This window comes from Bactrocera oleae, chromosome X (assembly GCF_042242935.1).
Source record: "Bactrocera oleae isolate idBacOlea1 chromosome X, idBacOlea1, whole genome shotgun sequence".
In the NCBI taxonomy this organism is placed as follows: Eukaryota; Metazoa; Arthropoda; class Insecta; order Diptera; family Tephritidae; genus Bactrocera; species Bactrocera oleae.
The window spans coordinates 15,918,384-15,943,319 of NC_091541.1; the positions used below are offsets into that span (position 1 = coordinate 15,918,384).

The 24,936-nt window shown below is 44.7% G+C and overlaps 1 pseudogene; it reads left to right on the forward strand.

Moving 5' to 3' along the window:
- The window catches only part of LOC118682544 (uncharacterized), a 47,203-nt pseudogene that overhangs the window by 20,944 nt on the left and 1,323 nt on the right, over positions 1–24,936 (forward strand).

Sequence of the window (24,936 nt, forward strand, 5' to 3'; positions counted from 1 at the left end):
GTGTGCCAGTGTTATCTTGTGTGTGGTGTGTCTGAGTTCTTCGGTGCGGGAATTGTAACTCATTTGGCCATCCCGGCCCCCCTAGGCGAATGTTCAGCCTAGCAGTCGCTGTAGCTGTTGCAACGTTGCCACAACGTTGCTGAGTCCGGACGTGCGGCGATAGTTCGGTCTACGCCTAGTCGGTGCTACGTTTTGCTGACGCCATGGACGGGACTCCGATCGGGGTGCCGTTCTTCGGCGACGTGCCACACGATTGGCTTGCTGCGGTCGGTTTGCGCCGCGGATCCGTGGGGCAGGCTGCCGATTGACCTCTCGCCTCGGAGTACGGTGAAGCAACGTGTGATGCTGCCTGCCACACATTTGGCACAAAGCACCTGAGTCGCACTCCTGCGTCGTGTGTGTATGTGCCAGACAATTGTTGCAATGCCCATGCGCCTGGGCAACCTGCTGGCGTTGTGTCGGCGACATGCCCTTGAAGAGCCCACAGTGCTGCAACTTGTGGGGACGGCAACAAAGGGGGCATCGGATGCGATGGGGCGCCTCAGGTGGATACGGAACGGCTGCGGATGCTCGAATACTATTACGAGCGGTGGTTGACGGTGCTGTTGCGGCTGGTGTTCAGGGCGCCGCGGTTGGCGAAATCCCAAGGCGAGGCACAGTGACGGCCGATCGCATTGTTGGCGTTGGGGTGGAATGCATTTCAGTATCCATATCTATCTGTATGGAGAAAAAGGCGTGATTAGTTACGATTCAGTGGTATAGAGTATGGATATCTTTCTATATGTGACCAACTTTATTTGGTTTGGTGATCGTATTAGTCTACCCATTATTTTGTTAGTATATATGATTGTAATTTGTCATATTATATTTGCGGTTTTTTATTTCTGTTTTCGAGTATTTAGACGGATATTTCGATTTTTTTCTTGTAGGTATTATTAAACACATGGTTTACTACATGCGTTTTCGCTATTATTTGAGATTGGCAAAATTCACGAACTGTTTTTCTGTGGCTCTTTGAGCTCCTATAAATGTCTTGCCATTGTCGCTCATGAGTTTGGACGGAAAACCACGTCGTCCGACGAAGCGAGCAAATGCCGCGAGAAAAGCCTCCTTTGTCAGATTCGTACATAGCTCGAGGTGCACTGCTTTTGTCGTGAAACAGACAAAGACAGCCACATAGCCTTTCATGAGGGTGGGAGACCTTAACATGGATGCCTTTATCTGAAAAGGCCCAGCAAAGTCGACACCTGTAATGGTGAAAGGCAGAGCGAAGTTACAGCGTTCCGGTGGAAGTGCTGCCATAATCTGCGTTCGCATCTTCTGCTTATGCATAGTGCAGATCTTGCACATGAAAATGCATTTCTTTATTTTGGGCTTGAGTCTTGGAATGTAAAACTCTTGACGGACTATTTGTTGCATGAGGCGATGTTCTGCGTGTAGCAATAGCACGTGGACATAGTTAAGGTACAAGGTGGCAAGTTGCGATTTCTCTGGGAGAACTATGGGATGTCGTTCGTTATACGTCAGGCTTGAATTAGCAAGCCGACCATTCGCACGGAGTACTCCTTTCGTATCAATGAATGGATTTAAGACTAAGAGTGAGCTCTTTTTATCTATCGGCTTCAATTCTCTTAGTAATGATATTTCTCGGCTGAAGTAACGCGCTTGCGTAGATGCGATAAGAGCGACCTTTGCTTTTTGTAAGTCTAGGTGCGTCACTGTATCGCATTGGGAGTGTAATGAAGTTACTCCCTTAAGTTTAATTTTGAGTCGCTCTATGAACTTGAGCATGTAAGCTATTACCCTGAGTGCTCGGGGATACGATGAAAATCGTTCGAGGATGTCAGTATCATCTACTGTTGTGTGAAAAGAGTCGATTTTTCGACTTTCTGGAGCAATTATATTGCGCATGGGCGATTGTGGCCAAGAATCGGGAGATTCTGTTAACCATCGGGGGCCATTCCACTAGAGGGTGGTGGTGGCAAGATGCAGGGGTTTGCATCCTCTTGTACCTAGATCCGCAGGATTGTCAGCACTGACTACATGTCGCCAAGTGGCTGATCCTACTAGGTCAAGGATTTGAGACGTTCGGTTTGAAATAAACGTCTTCTATGCATGTGGTGGTTTTTCTAACCAGGCTAGTACAATTTCGGAATCGGACCATAGATATAATTTATATTGTGCCATGTTTAATTGCGTTTGTACGATGGACACGAGTTTGGCCAGTAGTAGCGCTCCACATAATTCAAGTCGTGGTAGACTTATTGTTTTTAAAGGAGCCTATTTTGCTTTTGCTACTAGTAAGTGGCATGTGGTCGCATTGTCGCTTTGTGTGCGAACATATATATTTGCGCAATATGCCTTTTCAGAAGCGTCACAGAAGCCGTGTAGTTCGACTTTGTGCTCTGGGGCATAATTTACCCATCGTGGGATTTGTATCTGTGAGATATCATGTAGATTGGATCCTTGTGTGTTGTGTGTGCCAGTATTGTCTGGTGTGGTGTGTGGGTGTTTTGCTGTTTCCAGGTGTGGTGTGTGTGCCAGTGTTATCTTGTGTGTGGTGTGTCTGAGTTCTTCGGGGCGGGAATTGTAACTCATTTGGCCATCCCGGCCCCCCTAGGCGAATGTTCAGCCTAGCAGTCGCTGTAGCTGTTGCAACGTTGCCACAACGTTGCTGAGTCCGGACGTGCGGCGATAGTTCGGTCTACGCCTAGTCGGTGCTACGTTTTGCTGACGCCATGGACGGGACTCCGATCGGGGTGCCGTTCTTCGGCGACGTGCCACACGATTGGCTTGCTGCGGTCGGTTTGCGCCGCGGATCCGTGGGGCAGGCTGCCGATTGACCTCTCGCCTCGGAGTACGGTGAAGCAACGTGTGATGCTGCCTGCCACACATTTGGCACAAAGCACCTGAGTCGCACTCCTGCGTCGTGTGTGTATGTGCCAGACAATTGTTGCAATGCCCATGCGCCTGGGCAACCTGCTGGCGTTGTGTCGGCGACATGCCCTTGAAGAGCCCACAGTGCTGCAACTTGTGGGGACGGCAACAAAGGGGCTCAGGTGGATACGGAACGGCTGCGGATGCTCGAATACTATTACGAGCGGTGGTTGACGGTGCTGTTGCGGCTGGTGTTCAGGGCGCCGCGGTTGGCGAAATCCCAAGGCGAGGCACAGTGACGGCCGATCGCATTGTTGGCGTTGGGGTGGAATGCATTTCAGTATCCATATCTATCTGTATGGAGAAAAAGGCGTGATTAGTTACGATTCAGTGGTATAGAGTATGGATATCTTTCTATATGTGACCAACTTTATTTGGTTTGGTGATCGTATTAGTCTACCCATTATTTTGTTAGTATATATGATTGTAATTTGTCATATTATATTTGCGGTTTTTTATTTCTGTTTTCGAGTATTTAGACGGATATTTCGATTTTTTTCTTGTAGGTATTATTAAACACATGGTTTACTACATGCGTTTTCGCTATTATTTGAGATTGGCAAAATTCACGAACTGTTTTTCTGTGGCTCTTTGAGCTCCTATAAATGTCTTGCCATTGTCGCTCATGAGTTTGGACGGAAAACCACGTCGTCCGACGAAGCGAGCAAATGCCGCGAGAAAAGCCTCCTTTGTCAGATTCGTACATAGCTCGAGGTGCACTGCTTTTGTCGTGAAACAGACAAAGACAGCCACATAGCCTTTCATGAGGGTGGGAGACCTTAACATGGATGCCTTTATCTGAAAAGGCCCAGCAAAGTCGACACCTGTAATGGTGAAAGGCAGAGCGAAGTTACAGCGTTCCGGTGGAAGTGCTGCCATAATCTGCGTTCGCATCTTCTGCTTATGCATAGTGCAGATCTTGCACATGAAAATGCATTTCTTTATTTTGGGCTTGAGTCTTGGAATGTAAAACTCTTGACGGACTATTTGTTGCATGAGGCGATGTTCTGCGTGTAGCAATAGCACGTGGACATAGTTAAGGTACAAGGTGGCAAGTTGCGATTTCTCTGGGAGAACTATGGGATGTCGTTCGTTATACGTCAGGCTTGAATTAGCAAGCCGACCATTCGCACGGAGTACTCCTTTCGTATCAATGAATGGATTTAAGACTAAGAGTGAGCTCTTTTTATCTATCGGCTTCAATTCTCTTAGTAATGATATTTCTCGGCTGAAGTAACGCGCTTGCGTAGATGCGATAAGAGCGACCTTTGCTTTTTGTAAGTCTAGGTGCGTCACTGTATCGCATTGGGAGTGTAATGAAGTTACTCCCTTAAGTTTAATTTTGAGTCGCTCTATGAACTTGAGCATGTAAGCTATTACCCTGAGTGCTCGGGGATACGATGAAAATCGTTCGAGGATGTCAGTATCATCTACTGTTGTGTGAAAAGAGTCGATTTTTCGACTTTCTGGAGCAATTATATTGCGCATGGGCGATTGTGGCCAAGAATCGGGAGATTCTGTTAACCATCGGGGGCCATTCCACTAGAGGGTGGTGGTGGCAAGATGCAGGGGTTTGCATCCTCTTGTACCTAGATCCGCAGGATCGTCAGCACTGACTACATGTCGCCAAGTGGCTGATCCTACTAGGTCAAGGATTTGAGACGTTCGGTTTGAAATAAACGTCTTCTATGCATGTGGTGGTTTTTCTAACCAGGCTTGTACAATTTCGGAATCGGACCATAGATATAATTTATATTGTGCCATGTTTAATTGCGTTTGTACGATGGACACGAGTTTGGCCAGTAGTAGCGCTCCACATAATTCAAGTCGTGGTAGACTTATTGTTTTTAAAGGAGCCACTTTTGCTTTTGCTACTAGTAAGTGGCATGTGGTCGCATTGTCGCTTTGTGTGCGAACATATATATTTGCGCAATATGCCTTTTCAGAAGCGTCACAGAAGCCGTGTAGTTCGACTTTGTGCTCTGGGGCATAATTTACCCATCGTGGGATTTGTATCTGTGAGATATCATGTAGATTGGATCCTTGTGTGTTGTGTGTGCCAGTATTGTCTGGTGTGGTGTGTGGGTGTTTTGCTGTTTCCAGGTGTGGTGTGTGTGCCAGTGTTATCTTGTGTGTGGTGTGTCTGAGTTCTTCGGGGCGGGAATTGTAACTCATTTGGCCATCCCGGCCCCCCTAGGCGAATGTTCAGCCTAGCAGTCGCTGTAGCTGTTGCAACGTTGCCACAACGTTGCTGAGTCCGGACGTGCGGCGATAGTTCGGTCTACGCCTAGTCGGTGCTACGTTTTGCTGACGCCATGGACGGGACTCCGATCGGGGTGCCGTTCTTCGGCGACGTGCCACACGATTGGCTTGCTGCGGTCGGTTTGCGCCGCGGATCCGTGGGGCAGGCTGCCGATTGACCTCTCGCCTCGGAGTACGGTGAAGCAACGTGTGATGCTGCCTGCCACACATTTGGCACAAAGCACCTGAGTCGCACTCCTGCGTCGTGTGTGTATGTGCCAGACAATTGTTGCAATGCCCATGCGCCTGGGCAACCTGCTGGCGTTGTGTCGGCGACATGCCCTTGAAGAGCCCACAGTGCTGCAACTTGTGGGGACGGCAACAAAGGGGGCATCGGATGCGATGGGGCGCCTCAGGTGGATACGGAACGGCTGCGGATGCTCGAATACTATTACGAGCGGTGGTTGACGGTGCTGTTGCGGCTGGTGTTCAGGGCGCCGCGGTTGGCGAAATCCCAAGGCGAGGCACAGTGACGGCCGATCGCATTGTTGGCGTTGGGGTGGAATGCATTTCAGTATCCATATCTATCTGTATGGAGAAAAAGGCGTGATTAGTTACGATTCAGTGGTATAGAGTATGGATATCTTTCTATATGTGACCAACTTTATTTGGTTTGGTGATCGTATTAGTCTACCCATTATTTTGTTAGTATATATGATTGTAATTTGTCATATTATATTTGCGGTTTTTTGTTTCTGTTTTCGAGTATTTAGACGGATATTTCGATTTTTTTCTTGTAGGTATTATTAAACACATGGTTTACTACATGCGTTTTCGCTATTATTTGAGATTGGCAGGAAGCATAGTTCAACGAGCGGTCTGGTTAGCGTTCCGTTTCGAGTACGGAGGTCAACTACTCGTATATGACCGTCGGAACCATGATGTAGCTTCTCTATGCAACCAAGTCGCCATTCTGTAAGGGGAAGACAATCGTCATTAAGTAAAACAAAATCTCCAAGCTTTGGCGCCTTTTCGGGAGTTTTCCAGCGGTACCTTTTATGAAGGTCCTTTATATACTCCTCCTTCCATCGGCGGCTGAAATCATGATGGAGAATTTTAATTCTTTCCCATCTATTTTGTAAGGATAGCGACTCCACGCCTGGCTCAGGTATGGCCAGAATGGGTGCTCCTTTTAGAAAGTGCCCTGGAGTTAGGGCTGTGAGATCTGAGGGATCTTGCGAGAGTGTCGTTAGTGGCCGTGAATTGAGAACGGCTTCAATTCGAATTAATAAGGTCGAGAATTCTTCATAATTAAACTTGTAGTTTCCAGCTACTTTTTTGAGGTGGGATTTGAAGCTTTTTACAGCTGATTCCCATAAACCACCCATATGAGGAGCGCTTGGAGGGATAAACTGCCAGTTAATACCTTGGGGAGCGTACTTTTGTACAATTTCAGGTGAGACTTGTTTGACAAAATTCACGAACTGTTTTTCTGTGGCTCTTTGAGCTCCTATAAATGTCTTGCCATTGTCGCTCATGAGTTTGGACGGAAAACCACGTCGTCCGACGAAGCGAGCAAATGCCGCGAGAAAAGCCTCCTTTGTCAGATTCGTACATAGCTCGAGGTGCACTGCTTTTGTCGTGAAACAGACAAAGACAGCCACATAGCCTTTCATGAGGGTGGGAGACCTTAACATGGATGCCTTTATCTGAAAAGGCCCAGCAAAGTCGACACCTGTAATGGTGAAAGGCAGAGCGAAGTTACAGCGTTCCGGTGGAAGTGCTGCCATAATCTGCGTTCGCATCTTCTGCTTATGCATAGTGCAGATCTTGCACATGAAAATGCATTTCTTTATTTTGGGCTTGAGTCTTGGAATGTAAAACTCTTGACGGACTATTTGTTGCATGAGGCGATGTTCTGCGTGTAGCAATAGCACGTGGACATAGTTAAGGTACAAGGTGGCAAGTTGCGATTTCTCTGGGAGAACTATGGGATGTCGTTCGTTATACGTCAGGCTTGAATTAGCAAGCCGACCATTCGCACGGAGTACTCCTTTCGTGTCAATGAATGGATTTAAGACTAAGAGTGAGCTCTTTTTATCTATCGGCTTCAATTCTCTTAGTAATGATATTTCTCGGCTGAAGTAACGCGCTTGCGTAGATGCGATAAGAGCGACCTTTGCTTTTTGTAAGTCTAGGTGCGTCACTGTATCGCATTGGGAGTGTAATGAAGTTACTCCCTTAAGTTTAATTTTGAGTCGCTCTATGAACTTGAGCATGTAAGCTATTACCCTGAGTGCTCGGGGATACGATGAAAATCGTTCGAGGATGTCAGTATCATCTACTGTTGTGTGAAAAGAGTCGATTTTTCGACTTTCTGGAGCAATTATATTGCGCATGGGCGATTGTGGCCAAGAATCGGGAGATTCTGTTAACCATCGGGGGCCATTCCACCAGAGGGTGGTGGTGGCAAGATGCAGGGGTTTGCATCCTCTTGTACCTAGATCCGCAAGATTGTCAGCACTGACTACATGTCGCCAAGTGGCTGATCCTACTAGGTCAAGGATTTGAGACGTTCGGTTTGAAATAAACGTCTTCTATGCATGTGGTGGTTTTTCTAACCAGGCTAGTACAATTTCGGAATCGGACCATAGATATAATTTATATTGTGCCATGTTTAATTGCGTTTGTACGATGGACACGAGTTTGGCCAGTAGTAGCGCTCCACATAATTCAAGTCGTGGTAGACTTATTGTTTTTAAAGGAGCCACTTTTGCTTTTGCTACTAGTAAGTGGCATGTGGTCGCATTGTCGCTTTGTGTGCGAACATATATATTTGCGCAATATGCCTTTTCAGAAGCGTCACAGAAGCCGTGTAGTTCGACTTTGTGCTCTGGGGCATAATTTACCCATCGTGGGATTTGTATCTGTGAGATATCATGTAGATTGCTCGCAAACTGGGACCACTTTTCTAAACGCAGTGGTTTTACTTGTTCGTCCCAGTCGGTACCATCTAACCATAATTCTTGTATTAGAATTTTGGCTTGTATCATAACTGGCGAAAGCCATCCTGCGGGGTCGAAAAGTTTCGCCACAGAGGATAGAATTTGCCGCTTTGTTATGGCAGATAATGCAGATATTGACTCTGTAGTGTATGAAAACTGGTCAGATATCGCATTCCATTGGATCCCCAGAGTTTTTGTTGTACTTTCCTTTTCGAATTTAAGGAAATTAGTATCTAACAAATGGTATCATGTGGTATATTTTTTAGAATATTAGGGTGGTTCGCCGTTATCTTTTTCAACGGAAACCCTGCGGTATTTAGGGCTTGTATCACTTGTGATAGTGACTCGTATGCTTGTGGAAGACTGTGACTTCCAGACAAGATATCGTCTACATACGTTTGTGTTTTTAACACCTGGGTTGCCAGAGGAAATTCTGACTTGGTGTTTTCTGCCAATTCGTGCAGTGTGCGAATGGCTAGATATGGAGCACAGTTGACGCCAAAGGTAACTGTTTTTAATTTATAGTCGCGGAGTGGACTATTGGGAGATTTTCGGAAAATAATTCGCTGAAAATCTTGATCGTCTTTATGTACGACTATTTGTCTATAAATTTTTTCGACGTCTCCGTTATATACGTATTTGAATATACGCCAATTTAATATGAGGAGCATTAAATCTGGTTGGAGCGTGGGTCCCGTAAATAGAATATCATTTAGGGAATTCCCCGAGCTGGTGGATCTTGATGCATTAAAGACAACTCTTGCTTTCGTTGTTTTTTTGTCTGGCTTTACTACTGCATGATGAGGCAAGTAAAATGAGTAATATTTGCCATTTATGATTTTTTCGCATGGGCTTACTTCCTCCATGTGGTCTAAATGGAGGTATTCTTCTAACACGCCATCGTATTCTGGCTTAAGCTCACCTTTTTTAAGTAAGTTTTTTCCATACTTAAAAACTGCTGTATAGCAGAGGTGCGAGAGTGACCTAAGGCGAGTGTGTTAGGAAATTGTTGTTTTAGTGGTAGTCGTACGACGTACCGACCATTATCTGATTTAGTAGTTGTGGCTTTGTAAAAGTCTTCACAATACTGATCTTCAGGGGTTGTGATTGATATGGGGGGGAGTTCTTCTAACTCCCAAAATTTTTTCAATTGTGAATTGAGGTATTCGTTTGAGATTTCCTCAACCTGAGTGGTCATGGTGGTAACTGGTTCCGAAACTAGTCCACTTAGGATCCACCCAAAAATAGTATTTTGTGCCAGAAGTGTATTTGAAATTTTCTCAATACCTTCGAGTATTATCTGTGGTATGTGATCGCTGCCTAATAGAAGGTCTATTTGAGCGGGAGTGTTGCAGTTGGGATCTGCTAGCTTTAGGTGTGAAACCTTTTGCCAATGCTTGCTATTTATGTGATAGCTTGGAAGCATATTTGTAAGTTGCGGTAAGACTATAGCTTCTGCTTGTATGTGCTTATCCGCTTGGGGGGAAATTAGGGTAATGGGGCAGATTTTATTTGAGTTTTGGACTACTCTTCCGCCCATTCCCGTGATTTCAAAATTGGCTAGCTTTGTTGGCAGTTGTAGCCTATTTTGAGCCCTAGACGCTATGAATGATCGTTGTGATCCTTGGTCTATTAAGGCCCTAAGTTTAAACAGTTCTCCTCGGTGTTCGATGGAGACGACTGCTGTTGGTAGTAGTACTCTACTTTGATTTCCGCTGTGTAGCGTTTGGGGTTTTAATGCCTTTGAGCAGCATGGTGCTTCTTGGCAACTTTCGGGATTTGCTGTTGCAACTAAACCCGTGGCTCTTTTCATATTTGCGCTGTTTGGGGGTGATCTGGAAAAATTGTTATAATGAAGCATAGAATGATATCGTTTATGACAATGAACGCAATTAAATTTGCTTTCGCATTCTTTAAGTGTATGCGCATGTGACAAGCAGTTTGTACAAAGTCTTTTTGTTTTTACAAAATTGTTTCGGTGGATATTATTCAATTTTTTGAATCTCTCGCAAGATTTTAGCTTATGCCCCCCTGTACATAGTTCGCATGACGTTTGTTTGTACTGTTCGGATGTGAACGTTTGATTTTTGAAGAAGCTTCTATTTAACTTGTTGTTGCTACTGGCTTGGGGTCTGTGGAAGCTTCTATTTAGGTCATGTTGAACGGGTTTTGTTCTGACCATTTTTTTATCTACCCTTTCTGCGATTTCATATTGGGTAGTTAGGAAATCTTTCATTTGTTGCCACGTGGGGCATTTTCTTCGTGATGAGAGCGATTGCTCCCACAAAAGTAACGATTTTTCTGGTAAAGCGGCGGTGCATATATTTACCAGTATTGGGTCCCAGCTGTCTGTGGGAATATTTTGTGTCGATAAAACCGACAAACAATTTGAAACAGTGGATTGAAGTTTGATGAATTCTTCACTTGTTTCCCTTTGAATTTTTGGCAAGTTCATTAATAATGATATTTGTTTATCGACCAATATCCTTTCGTTTTCGAATCTTGATTTAAGAGCTTCCCAAGCCAAATTGAAATTATCGTCATTTAGTGCGAACTGTTTTACTATTACGCCTGCTTGACCTTTTGTTTTGTATCGAAGGTGATACAATTTTTGTGCATTTGATAATTTTGGGTGGTTCATGTAAACGGCTGTAAACATGTCCCGGAAGGACGGCCATTGTTCATAACCACCATGAAATATTTCTGTGTCACTTGCGGGCACCTTGAGATGGATGCCTGAACTTGCCTCTTGACTTTGTACTTGTGGCAACTCTACTCGCTGATGTGGAGTAGGTGCAATTGCTTTTATTAGCTTAAGCTGATCGGAAATCATTGCTTTTGTGTCTTCAAACTGGTCTAAGCAGTTTTCATATTTGGCGTAAGCCGAGGACTTAAAATTTTCTGGTAGATCTGACTCGTCAGATTCTACTATGGCGTCATATGAAGCTTGGAGACGTATCCAAAAATTGTCGAGATTTTCTTTTTTGATTTCTAATGCCGATTCAGAATTATCTTGAATCGGAGCAGATGAAAATCGAGTGCAGTATCTTATCAAACTGTCACTCTCAGCAATGAATTTACTGTATGTAATGTCTTTCCCCCTTTTTTGTTTTGTAGCACCTTGCTTTGAGCGTGTAGCTTCTGCAGGTGTACATGGACTTTTTTCGTCCGAAATCATTTTTGGTACTCTTAATAATTGTGTAGATTTAGAATCTTTCGAATCTGCGTTCATTTAAAAAAAATTCAATTAATCAAATGATTTCTCTCAGTGTAAACTGATTAAATTTAAGCGAAATTCGTAATTGTAACGCGTAATCTCTTTTATCTAAATACGAGAATTAGTAAATCGGTTTATTTTAATATAATTTTTTTTTTTTTTTTTAAATCGGATTAAATAAGATAGCGTGTTTCGTTGTTACGGTATTTATTTATTTATTATTTATCTCGATTGTATTGCTAATTTCAACAATTATGCATAAATTGCAATATCTATTTTTTTATATCTTTATTATGTTCGTATGCGTTATAGGGTATACCTATAAGCGAATTAGTATATGTAAATGAGAGCTCGTATAAGAGATCAATGTACTTTATACATATATATGCAATCCTACTTGTGTTTTGTTTGCCAAACAACAAGGGGTATTGCCGAGTATGTGCCAAATTGAACTTTGGAATATATTAAATTAAATTGTATAGAAGCAATGTATATAATATTGTTCACAATTTTTTTTTTTTGTTATTTATTTATTTATAAATATAAATAATTATTTTTATTTTTTTTTTTTTGTTAAGAATTCTTTTTTCTTTACCGAACCGTTTAAAATGCTTTTTTTTCGAATGCGCCTTTTGAAGTTCTTTAACTTTTAGTGGTACCCTAGTAGGGTATAATAATATGTCCCGTACTTGTATAAGTACGTATGTAAACGAGCGGACGTTGTTTCTCAGTTACGAAAGAGCGAATAAACATAATTAGCAACAAAGTAATCGTATGTACACTACGATTCGTAAATGATCAAATGATATATGAGATATGCACTCTCGGTATTGGATGTAAATATGTACGTTTGTATAAGCGTAAAATAATGTGCGTATATTTTATATGTTAAACAATTTTGTATTTTCTTTACCTTTCTCTCTCTTCTCCTTTTTTTTTTGTAGGTAAAATATGTTAATAATATTATATATTTGCATGCGCTCAAAATTATAAGTTGCTAAAAATTTTGGTATATATTGTGCAAAATATGTAAATATGTATGTAATGAGAGTCTTGGCATATAGGTAAGAAATACTTAAATTTTTTTTTTGTTTTTTGAAAATATTCTTCTTATATATCTTTTTATTCGGTATATGTTGCTATGTGGGTATATGTATATGTGTGTTTCTTTTTTTTTTTTTTTTTGATCTGCCTTAGCTTACTTGTTTTAGGCAATCCTGCTTATTACTTGATCAAGCATAAGGGGTATTACCGGATATTTTTGTAAGTAGAGTACTTGAATATATCATATATTTGTGTTTTGGCTTTGGAATATTTGTGTTTAACACGAAGGTAAGCTTTCCTAGGCAAAAAAAAAAAATATATATATATATTTAGATATATATATATATAAATTACATATATACCTATATATAATATATATGTATATTAAGTGTCTAAATTTTTTCGGTAAAACCCGAAATACCGCAAATACAACAGTTCGGCCACCGTTTTTGAAAACCGTAATAAATATACATATACCCTGCAGTACTGAGGTACAAAAACGGAATCGATACAACTCACTTGAATATCCGTCAAGGGATTTTGGGGACTATAGCCTGTCTTTGGTATGTGGATGCCTGCTAATGTATCCAATCCTTTCCTGGGAGGTTCCTTGAGGTTTATGATTGGTTTTTTGTTGTATTAATTTCGCGCCCGTTTTATATGTTAATATGTATATATACATATATATGGGTTTTAATTCGCGCCCGTTTTCAGTTTAATTTTGGGTTTTGTTTTTCCGCGCCCGTTGTTTTTTTTGTTTTTTGGGTCACTGCACTGTTAATTATGCCCCAAAAGCATATGTATATATATATATATATAATTTTTTTTTGTTGTGGTCACTGCACTTTTTTATGCTTTTTTTATGTATATATAATATATATATATATTTTTTTGTTTGTTTTTTTTTGTTGTCACTGCACCAAAGCATATGTATATATATATTTTTTTTTGTTGTTGTTGTCAGTGCACTTTTTTATGCTTTTTTTATGTATATATATATATAATATATATATATATTTTTTTTTTTATATATATATATATATATATTTTTTTTTTTTTGTTCACTTTATTTTAAACCTTTTAATATGTTTTGTAACCCATAGTGCCGTCCACTAGGGCTCGAAGGACCATATGTTAACACCACCACTTACTTTTCACTTCAAATTCCGCAAATTAAAATCGTATGTTTCTTCGTATCAAAATTATTCACAAACTTTATTTTTTTTTGATAACTACAAAGTGTTAACTTAACGCACTTCCTGGTCGCATACCAGTGGAGAGGTAATAAAAAACGTTGTGCAATAACAAATTGCGAGAGTATAACAAAAATGATTGATAGCCGGGATAAATTGATACGCGCGCCAAAGAAATGGTGTTTCAGACTCGACAGTCGCTGAGAGAAGAGGCCTGTCTGCTTCGAGGACAGATGTTTTGTTCGGTGTGTTGTGTAGAGATCCTTGTGTGGTGTGTGGGTGTTGTGTGTGGTGTGTGTGCCAGTGTTGTCTGGTGTGGTGTGTGGGTGTTTTGCTGTTTCCAGGTGTGGTGTGTGTGCCAGTGTTATCTTGTGTGTGGTGTGTCTGAGTTCTTCGGGGCGGGAATTGTAACTCATTTGGCCAAACATTATATACGCAAAAATAGCTTATATTCAATATTAAACTTTTTGTTCAATTCTACTTATTCACACAATAACAAAACGGTTGCATACTGATAAATAGCCAGTGTTACCTTATCGACATCTTTTGTAAATGAACTGAAAGAAATAAAAGAACGGATAATAACCTTATGGCAGGAAATAAATAAGACATTATTGATTTTTTGCGTAGAATTCCTTTGTGCGTTTGCGGCCGGTCGGTTCAACTCCGGGGTTAACTTAGTTTTTTTTGAGTAGAACTTTTTTTTGAATTGGCAGCCTCCAACCTCGCTTCAAGAATATAACCTTGGTCGGTCCACAACTGAGATTTCCCAAGAGAAGTGAAATACTGTAAGATATTTTATTTTAGACTAGCTGCTTTATTTTATATAGCTGACAGTCCTATTGTCTAAGGTATGAGTACCTATTCAATTTAAACTGGAATCTATAATATCCTCCATATAAAAATGAATCCCCATTTCCCTGATCTCCCTTCAACTGAGAAGGACTTTACTAATTTCATAATTTTATTAAATAAAAATATATATTTTTTTTCATAATAGTGTTTATTCCATAGGGTTTCATAACTTACATTTACATTTTTACAAATCGCTACCGAACAACTTGGCATTTTGAAGTAAACAAGTAAGCATTTTGGAGTAAAGTAGCGTTCTGGCAAAATCGTCCTTCTGGCACATTTCAAAGAAGCTGGTTAATGTTGTCGATGGTGGCCTTTCAATTTGTTGTAATACGTTCGCATCTGTAAAATACACCCATTGACCATTTTCCAAATGTACGACCAAGTGATCTAACAGCGCGTCTCGCCGAACACGCGATGCTTAACAATAAAATCCATGAGTGATTTTAATTTCATTTTGAACACCCTTGCAGTGATGTCGTGGCGATCAATGGGTGATTGGCTAGTAAATAATTCTTGTTAAATTTCTGTCCACTGTGTGCCATAATGTCGTACATACGACATAGCATCTTGAGCATATTCATGCATATGTCGCGGACTTCTGACGTATGTTGCTGGGAGAATAGTTGTTCTGCCAACATTCTGTGCTTTTCCATCAGCATTGATGGCATCCCGAAGATGAATGTAATCCTCGGAACGGAGTTTTGCCTGGTTCAACCTGATAAATGTCAATCGTTCAGTGTCAACTTTCACGTACATATCCACAGCATATTGGTGAAATAGACGCCGACATTTTAAGATGTGATTGTCCTCATTTTCCTGAACTATCAGACTGTATGAATAATAATTCATTGAACTAACTTTTTTGTTGGGATGTAGAGCAGGTTCGCTTCCGCGTGGTGCATCCTGGGTAACGCCAAATGACCTGCGACCTTTACGGCCATAAAACTCCTGATCTGACCTTTGCTCGACCTGGACATAGCTTTGACAATTAGATGGATTCGGTTGAACCCTGGGCTGGTGGTCTTGGTATTCTGTCACCTGAGTATGCAGGCCATGGCAGGCCTCGGAGTACGTTCCCCTCCCGTCATCATTAAGTTGGTGTGGTAGGTGTTTGTTGAGATGACTCCTTCTTTGCGCTGGTCGGCTCTGAACGCATTGCCTCATAAGGGAGTGCGTCAACCCTCGCCTTGGCCTCGTAACTGAGACAACCTTGGGACCATAAAAGGCGACTACCTTTCCGGGAGACGGATAGCGGCTCTGAGTGGGGACCCAACAAAACAAAATGCACACAAACATAAACACTACGGACGAGGGAGGAAGCGGGTCGAAACCGACCTCCGCTGTAGTAGACGGTTCCCTGGGGGGGACACTTTCACCGAAGGGGACGAAATCGTCCCCGGTTAAGGGTGAGAAAGGTAATCCAGGGGGTGCCTGGCTTACCGTCACGGGGGGCGGCAAGGTAGTGGGAGTCGGCAGGAGTCTGCCGACGGCAACCTGGGGTAGGGCGGAAGTGCGGGGCGGAATCGCCAGCACTAGCAGAGGAACCTCTGCTAAGTTCATGGGGGTCACGGGGTCCTCGGCGAGCGCTAAGGGCCCGGTGGGGAAGCGAGTGACTGCAGCTAAAAAGCTGAAGTCTGATCGTCGACTGGCTGCCAGGATTTTGGAGCGCTACGGTGACAAGCAGGCTGATCAGAAATCTGACCAGCATGCTAGCACACTGGAGTGGGCCAAAAAGGTGCTGAGCGACGTGGGCGACGGTAAAGTGGGGCCGAGCGGGCCCCAAACCTCAAAAAAGCGGCAGAGATCGCAGGAGGGGAATTCCTCCCTCGGCAAAAAGCCTCGGGTCGGACCCGCACCTATGTTTAGCGAAATCGCTAAACTCGCAAGCTCAGTGGAGCTTGGGGTGTACGATCGAAGCAGAGGAGATGGAGCCATCTCCCATGACGAGTGGAAGCGGGTACCGGCTGCTATCTCCGCTGTTTTCATGAAGGTGGTCAGGGGAAGCCCTGGAGTCGGTCGGCTCTCCTTTACAAGGAGGCGGTAGGCAGGGTAGGGGAGGTGTGGAAAGGAGCAAGGCTCGAGGCGGTGGCCAAATCGGATCTCCCGATGCTGCCTCGGGCTCGGGTCTGGCTTCCGGCCGAACCTTCCACCCCGGCCGAAATTGAAGAGATGTTGCGGTACTGCAACCCATCTCTCCCCACCAAAGACTGGAGGGTGATCAGGCTGGAGAGGACCGAGGCACCATATCGGCAAGCGCTGATACTCCTGAACAAGGAGTCCCTCGCTCCTCTCAGTGTCACAAAGGGGGCCATAAGCTATGGCTTCGATAGAGTCGTTCTCAAGACGCTCCCAACAGAAGCCAGGGCGGATGGCCCGCTGCCTCCTGCGGGGGTGGAAAAGAGTGGGAAAGTTCCCCTCTCGAAAATGGACGTCGACCATATCCTCTCGGACGCGGTGAGCACGGGGGGCGGATCGTCAAGTGATGGCGCATCCGTCTTCAGTCTCGAGCATCTGTTCGAGGAGGCTGGCGTCGACGATATGGACGATGGTGCGGAACTTGCACTGCTGGAGAGGAGTTTGGAGGATGAAGATCCTCCAAATTAACCTCCAGCACTCAAAGGCGGCCTCCGCCGATCTAGCGCTTCGTCTAGGAAGGGACGAAGCCGACGTTGTCCTTATCCAGGAACCGTGGTTGAGTAGCTATGGGATATCTGGACTAAGGACAAAAAGCCATAAGCTCCTGGCGGCAAGCAGCACAGGTAGAACCAGAGCCTGCCTGTTGGTGAGAAATGAACTTAACGTTTTTCTTTTACCTAATTTCAGCAACGAGGACGTCGTCACCGCTAGGCTGAAGGACAGTGCTAGGGAAATCTGGCTTGTCTCAGCCTACATGCCGCCCGACGACGAGGTGGAACCACCTCCGAACTTGCTGAGGATGGCTCTGGCAGAGGCCAGACGCAAAGGAGCCGCGGTTATTATAGACTCGGATGCCAACTCAAGGCACACCGTCTGGGGGAGCTGGGACACAAACGCAAGAGGTGAGTCATTTTTTGATTTTATTTGTGATGTAGACCTTTTTATCTGTAATAGGGGAAACTGCCCTACTTTTGTGACAGCTAGCAGGGCGGAAGTCCTTGATGTCACGCTAGCCTCTAGGGAAATTGCTCCTTTGATCTCGAAATGGAGAGTTCTAGACGACCACTCCTTTTCATAAATATATTGGGTTCAGCTTGGACGCCTCGCGCCCGAAGCATAGAACTTACAGAAACTTCAGGAATACCAATTGGATCCTGTATTGCAGGAAGCTTCGATCAGCTCTCCAAACCGCGCCTGACAGGGATTCGATCCTATCTGCGGACGCGATTGAGGAGCTCGTCGAGGTTTTCAGCTCTGTTAGCAGATCTGCTCTTGAAAGCTCCAGTCCTCTGAAAACTCAGAAAAGTAGAGGGAAACCCTTTTGGTGGACTTCGGAGCTAACGGAGATCAGATCTTCGAGTAGAAGACTCTTCAATAAAGCCCGTAAAAGTGGCTCTAGCGACGACTGGGCGTTGTACAAGGCCGGATTGGCCATTTACAAGTCCGACTTGAAGAAAGCCAAGAGGGCTTCGTGGAAAGCCTTCTGCGACAGTGTAGAGGGTTGTCCCGAGTCCTCAAGGTTTAGACGCATTCTTGCGAAAAATCCTACTCCGGTGGGGTTTTTAAGAAATGCAGATAGCGGGTGGACTACGAGTAGCGTGGAGTCGCTGAGGTTACTCCTAGATGCTCATTTTCCACAGAATCGCTTTGCTGAAGAAGGTCTTCTTGGACCTTCTGGATGGACGTCATCTTACCTGGGCGCTGAAATCTTTTAAGCCCTTCAAGTCCCCGGGTCCTGATGGCATCATACCGGCGCAACTACAGCGAACGGTTAAGGTGTCATGTAGCTGGCTGGCCCCTATCTACGCGAACTGTGTTAGATTGGGCCATGTCCCGAAGGCCTGAAGACAGGTTAAGGTTGCGTTCATTCCGAAGGCCGGTAAAAGCTCTCATGTCGGTGCAAAAGATTTCAGACCCATCAGCCTATCCTCGTTTATGTTGAAAACGCTGGAGAGACTTATGGATCTGTACATCAGGTACAGAATACCGAGGGGTAAACTGTTACGAGCGCAGCATGCCTATATCAAGGGCAGGTCGGTCGACACTGCTTTGCATGATGTAGTGTCATGGCTGGAGACAACGCTATTGCAAAAGGAATTTGCAGTGGGCACCTTTCTCGACATCGAGGGGGCCTTCAATAACGTTCGGCCAGAGGCAGTGGTTAAAGCCCTCGAAAAGTTTGAAGTGGAATAGAACCTCAAACACCTCATTTTCAATCTTCTTTGCGGCAGAACTGTCGTAGCGGAGTGGGGTAGTGCCAAGTCAACCAGAAAGGTAAATAGGGGAACTCCGCAAGGAGGAGTACTCTCCCCTCTGCTCTGGATCTTGGTGGTAAACGACCTACTTATAGAACTCGAGGAGCAAGGCTGTCGAGTGATAGCCTATGCTGATGATATGGTTCTTATGGTTAAAGGTAAATTCCTGAATACCGTCTATGAGGTCACGTAAACGTGGTATCCAACTGGGCAAACAGAAGCGGCCTAGCCGTCAACCCAAGTAAAACCGAAATGGTTTTATTCACTAGGAGGTATAAGATCCCAAAAGTGCCTCTCCCCTCCTTCGGGGGTTCACGTCTTTAACCTGTTGATAAGGTGAAATACCTAGGGCTCATCCTGGATAGAAAGGTTTCTTGGAGGCCGAACATCGAGGAGAGAGTCAAGAAGGCATCGGTCGCCTTATACTGCTGCAGGGGAGCTATAGGGAAAAGGTGGGGACTCTCACCAAAGGCGGTGTTCTGGCTCTACGAAACCGTAGTCAAGCCAATACTGTTCTATGGTGTGTTCGTCTGGTGGAAGGCGCTCAAAAAGACTACCCTGGCTAAAAAGCTTGAGCGAGTCCAAAGAGCAGCGCTCATCGGAATCTCCGGTGCACTGCGAACCACACCAACGATAGCTCTCAACGCTATATTAAATATAGCACCCGTGGACATTGCCGGTAGGTGCATTGCTGCGAGGTGTGCTATTAGACTCAGAGAAGCTGGGCTTGTGAAGAGGTCCGAACAAGGACACGCCGCAATTCTCTCCTCCTTCACCTGCATTCCTGAAAATTTGGATCACTGCGTCACAGCGGCCTCTCGAGGCGGCTTTTTCTCTGCTCATATCCCGACGAGGGAGATGTGGAGGGGAAGAAGCCGCTGGAGAAGAGGCGCGGTGAGTTTTTTCACGGATGGGTCGAAGCTAGGAGGGAAAGTTGGAGGGGGGGTTTTCTGTAAAGAGCTCTCCGTCAATCTTTGCTTCAGGCTACCGGACCACTGTAGCGTTTTTCAGGCGGAAGTGGCCGCGATCAAGGTGGCGGTAGAAGCACTGTTACGTAGTGTAGCTTCGTTTAGAGAGGTGAGCATTCACTCCGACAGCAGAGCGGCAATACAAGCCCTGAGTGCGCGAACCGTGCATTCAAAGCTAGTCAAGGAGCGGTAAAACTAAATAAAATTGTTTGCCATTATTTTGTACTTACCTTGAAAGTAGGCATAAAATTATCTCGAATAACTTTTGTTGCGCCAAATGATGTCATTTGAAAGCAATTATTGTATTGCTGGATATTAGTTAAAAATGATAAGAATCTGGCCAATTTCCGAAAACCAATGATTGTAGTAGCTCTGGTGGCGGTAACAATGGGGTCAATTTGACTTGGCCTCCAGGGTTCTTCATTTTTGAATTTCAATGCCTTGAAATGTGGACACACAAAATTTATTAGTTCAACAGCAACAATTTGCTCTGAACTGTAATCAATTGCCACAATATAACTGAATGCAGCTCTGTGGGGATTAAACACAACATTTCTATGTTTTGATTTCGATTCCGTTCAACTTCATTTCGCGCTTCTCGTTGCTCATCAGTTTGATTTGCTCTTATATTATATATCTTTGACTTGCAGTATTTCGAGTTCTGCGGCCTAAGTTTGTAAATAAAAAATTTTGTAGTCATCAAAAGTTACCAAAAATCGATATTAAGCTGTGAACTTACCGTGATTAACAAACACTTATTAGCAAACAAAAAACTTCTTAGTCTTTAAAACAACACAAACTTTATCAAAAACTTAATAAAATTATTGTTGACGCTATGTGTGTCAGATTACCACAGATTACTAAATTATTTTATGCAAAGTTTGTACACTGCGTTCTGAAATCTAGCTCATAGTATACATATTTTAGTATTATTAAATACTTACATTAAAATGAAATCATCACTGGGATTATTAATATTACCGTCTATGTCTATATATTTAAGGAGCGAGTAATTTTCAAAAATTAGTAAATTAGTGCGATAGAATTTAATTAAGTAACCACATTTCGGAACAAACGATGCTCTTTCAATATAGTCTATGGCTGTGAATGACGATGACATACGTTACGCGCGTTTTGTAAATATGCAAAAATAAATGTATTTGTTCAAGCTTTCTGAGACATTTTCTTAATATTTTTTTTATGTAGGAACCTTCTATAGAGTATTAGAAAACTACAAAAAAACAAAAACAGCCAAATCGGTCTAGCCGTTCTTAAGTTATGGCGTGATAACGGGAAACGGATTTCATTTATATATATATAGGTCACCTCATTCGTTGTTTGGATTTCGACGCGAATAGACGGGTTAGGTTTTTTCGGTGATTTTTCGATTCTCTTGTGTGCGGTATTATTTACGCGAGTGAGTTGGCACCGTTATTGCCTGGCGCGTGCTTATAGCGGTAGTGCATTTGTTGGTACGATCGGTTTAAGCAGTATTGTTGCTCGGTTAGTGACCGCATGTGCTAGGTGCACAAGTTTTGCGCGTTTGTCCATTCTTGTGCACATTTTTGAACGTGGTTTGGGCGTGTGTAGCGGTAAGTAGACATAGTGTATTATAGGGTACTGTACCTTTAAGTACTTTTGCAGCGTGGTTATACACGTTGCTGTTGTTGGTGGACTCTTTACACGGTCCCAGTATTATACTGTGTTGTTGGCATATTTTGCTGGCTGGACTGTCCATTTGGAGTGTTGTGTTTGGCATCTGGCGTTTAATTGGCCAGTTTCAGCAGGTTATAAGCAGGATTGCTCAAAAAGTACCGGCGTCTGTCCAGTGCTGAAGAAGTGCATCGTGTGCAGACAAACGGTCGTAGCAGTGTGCGTTTAACTCACGGATCGTTTCGGTCCAGCGCCACATCGGTCGACTTTCGGCCGTTACGGCCTTTTGGCTGGAGTTGTGTGCTGTACCCTAGTGAGAACGCATTAATCGTGGTGCGAGCATGGATGTGGGCGCGAAGAAATCGGGCGCTAACAAGGCGAGTTCGAGCAAGGGTGGCGCGAGCAACCGAGAAGCTCTTCAGGGGGGTGTCGTTGCCGGGGGCGGTGCGATTAGCCATGTTGCGGCCGTAAAGCGCATTTCGGGTAAACTAAGTGGGTTGGTTTTTGGGGCTGCTGATTTTCAGATAGAGACCGCGAAGGGGCGGATGGAGCTTCCTTCGAAGTACGAGGCACTCCTAATGACGGTTAATACCTAGAATGCCCATTGTAACGAAGCTTTTTACTGCCCCTGCTTCTTGTGATTTGATGAGGTATACTCGCCGTGTCCAAAGTTTGTTACAATAAATTTGTAAACTGTGGGACTCTTTCTACAAATCGTACTTTGTTAAATTTCCGTACAAAATGGTGTCTTCCGCGTTGTAGTGGCGTCACCCGATGATAGCGCTATCGCAGAGTAGCGGTTTACGTGGCCCGTTCGCGCGTCACTATCAGGCGGAATTACGGAGGGCAGTGGCAGCGGCCGCGATGCCAAGCGTGGAGTAGGTCAGAGGATCGACTCACTACCCACTTCACGCGTGACTTCCAGCCTTCGCACGCTAAGGAGTGAAATGCCTGCCAGAGGATCGACTCACTGCAAGACATTCACTCCTTACCGCAGTAACGTCGTCCGCCTTTCCGCGCTTCCGTTGAATAGCGCTTATACGATAGCGTATTCTACTCTGCCGCGCTCTGGATGTGCTAAGCGACTTAGGATGACTTACGTTTTGTGTCCTGTGATAATGATGGTTTCGACGGCGATTCTACCGCTGCGTGAGTTGACGCTCGTGTGCGCTACGACGACGACGCTCGGATGTTTTCTGCCGGCGTTCGTGTAGGCTTAGATGACGATGTTCTGCTCCGTGCGTTGACGCTCGTGGGTGCTACGACGACGCCCGGATGTATCTGCCGGCGCTCGTGTAGGCTTAGACGACGATGTCCTGCTGCGTGCGTTGGCACTTGTGGGTGCTACGACGACGACGTCCAGATCTTGCTGCCGGCGCTCGTGTAGGCCGTCGTGACGAAGCGCTGCTATTCGTGTAGGCTTCGGTGGCGATTCTGCCGCAGCCGAAAGTTAAGGGTTGAGTCGGGCAGAGGATCAACTCACTACCGATCTCACCCTTAACGAACGGCGTTCACAACTTAGGACACTACGACTAGCCAGAGGATCGACTCACTGCTAAGTCTAGTGTCATGCGCGTGATCGCTGTTACAGTCCTGTGCTGACTGCCTGATGATCGGCCTACTTGCTTTCCACCAAGCCGTGTAACTGTTTTATTGCACCTGTTGAGACCTGGTTCGTTGTGGTCCGGAATAAGGGGCCTGCAACTTCCTCTAAGGAAGTTATAAAGAAAGTGGTAAAGGAGCTGGGTCCTTCCCTGGAGTTAGGATCCACGAGAATAATCCAATTAAGGTTGGTGGGACTGTTATCCGCACTCCCTCTGTTTTAGAGAGGGAGAAAGTGTCGAATAACGAAAAATTCGGGGAGGTGGGGTTGGACGTGAGTCAACCGGAAGTTGGGTCCTTGGCTTGTAGATCAGGGGCTTCATACGGAGATCTCCCATGATGTGTCAATGGAAGAGTTACTCCGGCAAAACCTGCTGGATTTCAGCCCGGCGTCCCAGATGTCTGACGTATGGATGGTCAGTCGCCCCTGGAAGGTGGTCGCTGATGGTAGCACCAATGTCGTCTTGGACGATGTCCGCCCTCTAAGAGGCAGGTAGGTGCTACATCAAGTGGTTCTTCTTCAGGGTGCGACCGAATAGCCCTGTTGCTGGCTGCTTCCGGTGTATGGGTTTCGATCATAGAGTGGCTGAGTGTAGGGCCAAATCAGATGTCTGTCGGAGGTGCGGTCAGGAAGGCCAGAGAGCTGCCGGTTGTGCATTCAAGGGTGGACCAGCTGGGTATCTTAGGATGTCAGCTGTCTGCCCGATATACTGTGGCATTGTTGAACGCGCCCTCGCCAGACACTGATGGGGGGAATAATACAGTTAAACTGCAAGGGGGCGTATGGCGTAATGTGTGAGTTGGGGGGGTTTATGACTGAGTGGATGTGCGGCATTGCCTCACTCCAGGAGCCCTACTCCACCAACAGTGTGATTCGGGGTCTTCCTAAGAGTTTCAATGTCTACACGGACCTTGGGGATAATGCTGTAATTGTTATGAGTGATTCCAACTACGATTGCGTAGTTGTGGATTCTTCACAACTGGGTGTATGTGTCACGATAGAGGAGGAGTTCAGTAGGCTGATTGTAGCTTGTTTGTACTGCAAATTTAGCGAGCCCCTAGAGCCTTACCTGTTCTACATGGATAAGCTACTACTACTTGCGAGTAGTAGCCCATTTATCCTAGGGCTAAATGCGAATGCCTCGTCTTCAATGTGATTTAGTAAGATATCCCGGCATACGTCTGAATATCAAAGCCACAGTCGAGGCGAGGCATTAAGTGAATGGGTAGTGGCTAAAAACCTCCACATTGAGAATGAGCCGAGTCAATGGTGTACTTTTGATGGGCCTAAGGGTGTGAGTGACATTGACGTGACGCTTATGAATCAGGCAGCAGATACGGCTTTCGTAGCTAAATGGGAAGTTAAGGGAGGGTGGGGATTGAGTAATCATAATTTGATCCGGTTTGAGAGTCCATTGCGGCGCTGGCGTACCTCTGGTATCGACTGGAGCCAATATAGACGATCTGTTAGGGAAGCGGTATTAGGTATACCGCTTAGAGTGTTTGAGGATTTGGGGGTTGATGAGCAGATTGCTCGTCTTTATGAGGTAGTGTGGGGGGTAAATGATAGGGTTCTTTGAAAGTGTGAAAGTTTTATGGTTAGGAAAATAAAGTGGTGGGCGCGAGAGTTAACCTCAAAGAGGAGGACTGTCAGGCGATTCAGGCAAAAGTTTCAACGCGCTCGACGGTCCAATTCTGATAGGTTGTCCTAGCTTAGATATGAGTTTAGTTGTGACGCAAGTCAAATACCTGGGCTGACCATGAGTGAAAGGTTGTGTTTCACTCCACACTCGGCCAATCTGAAGGAGCGACTGCTGGCAATTGTAG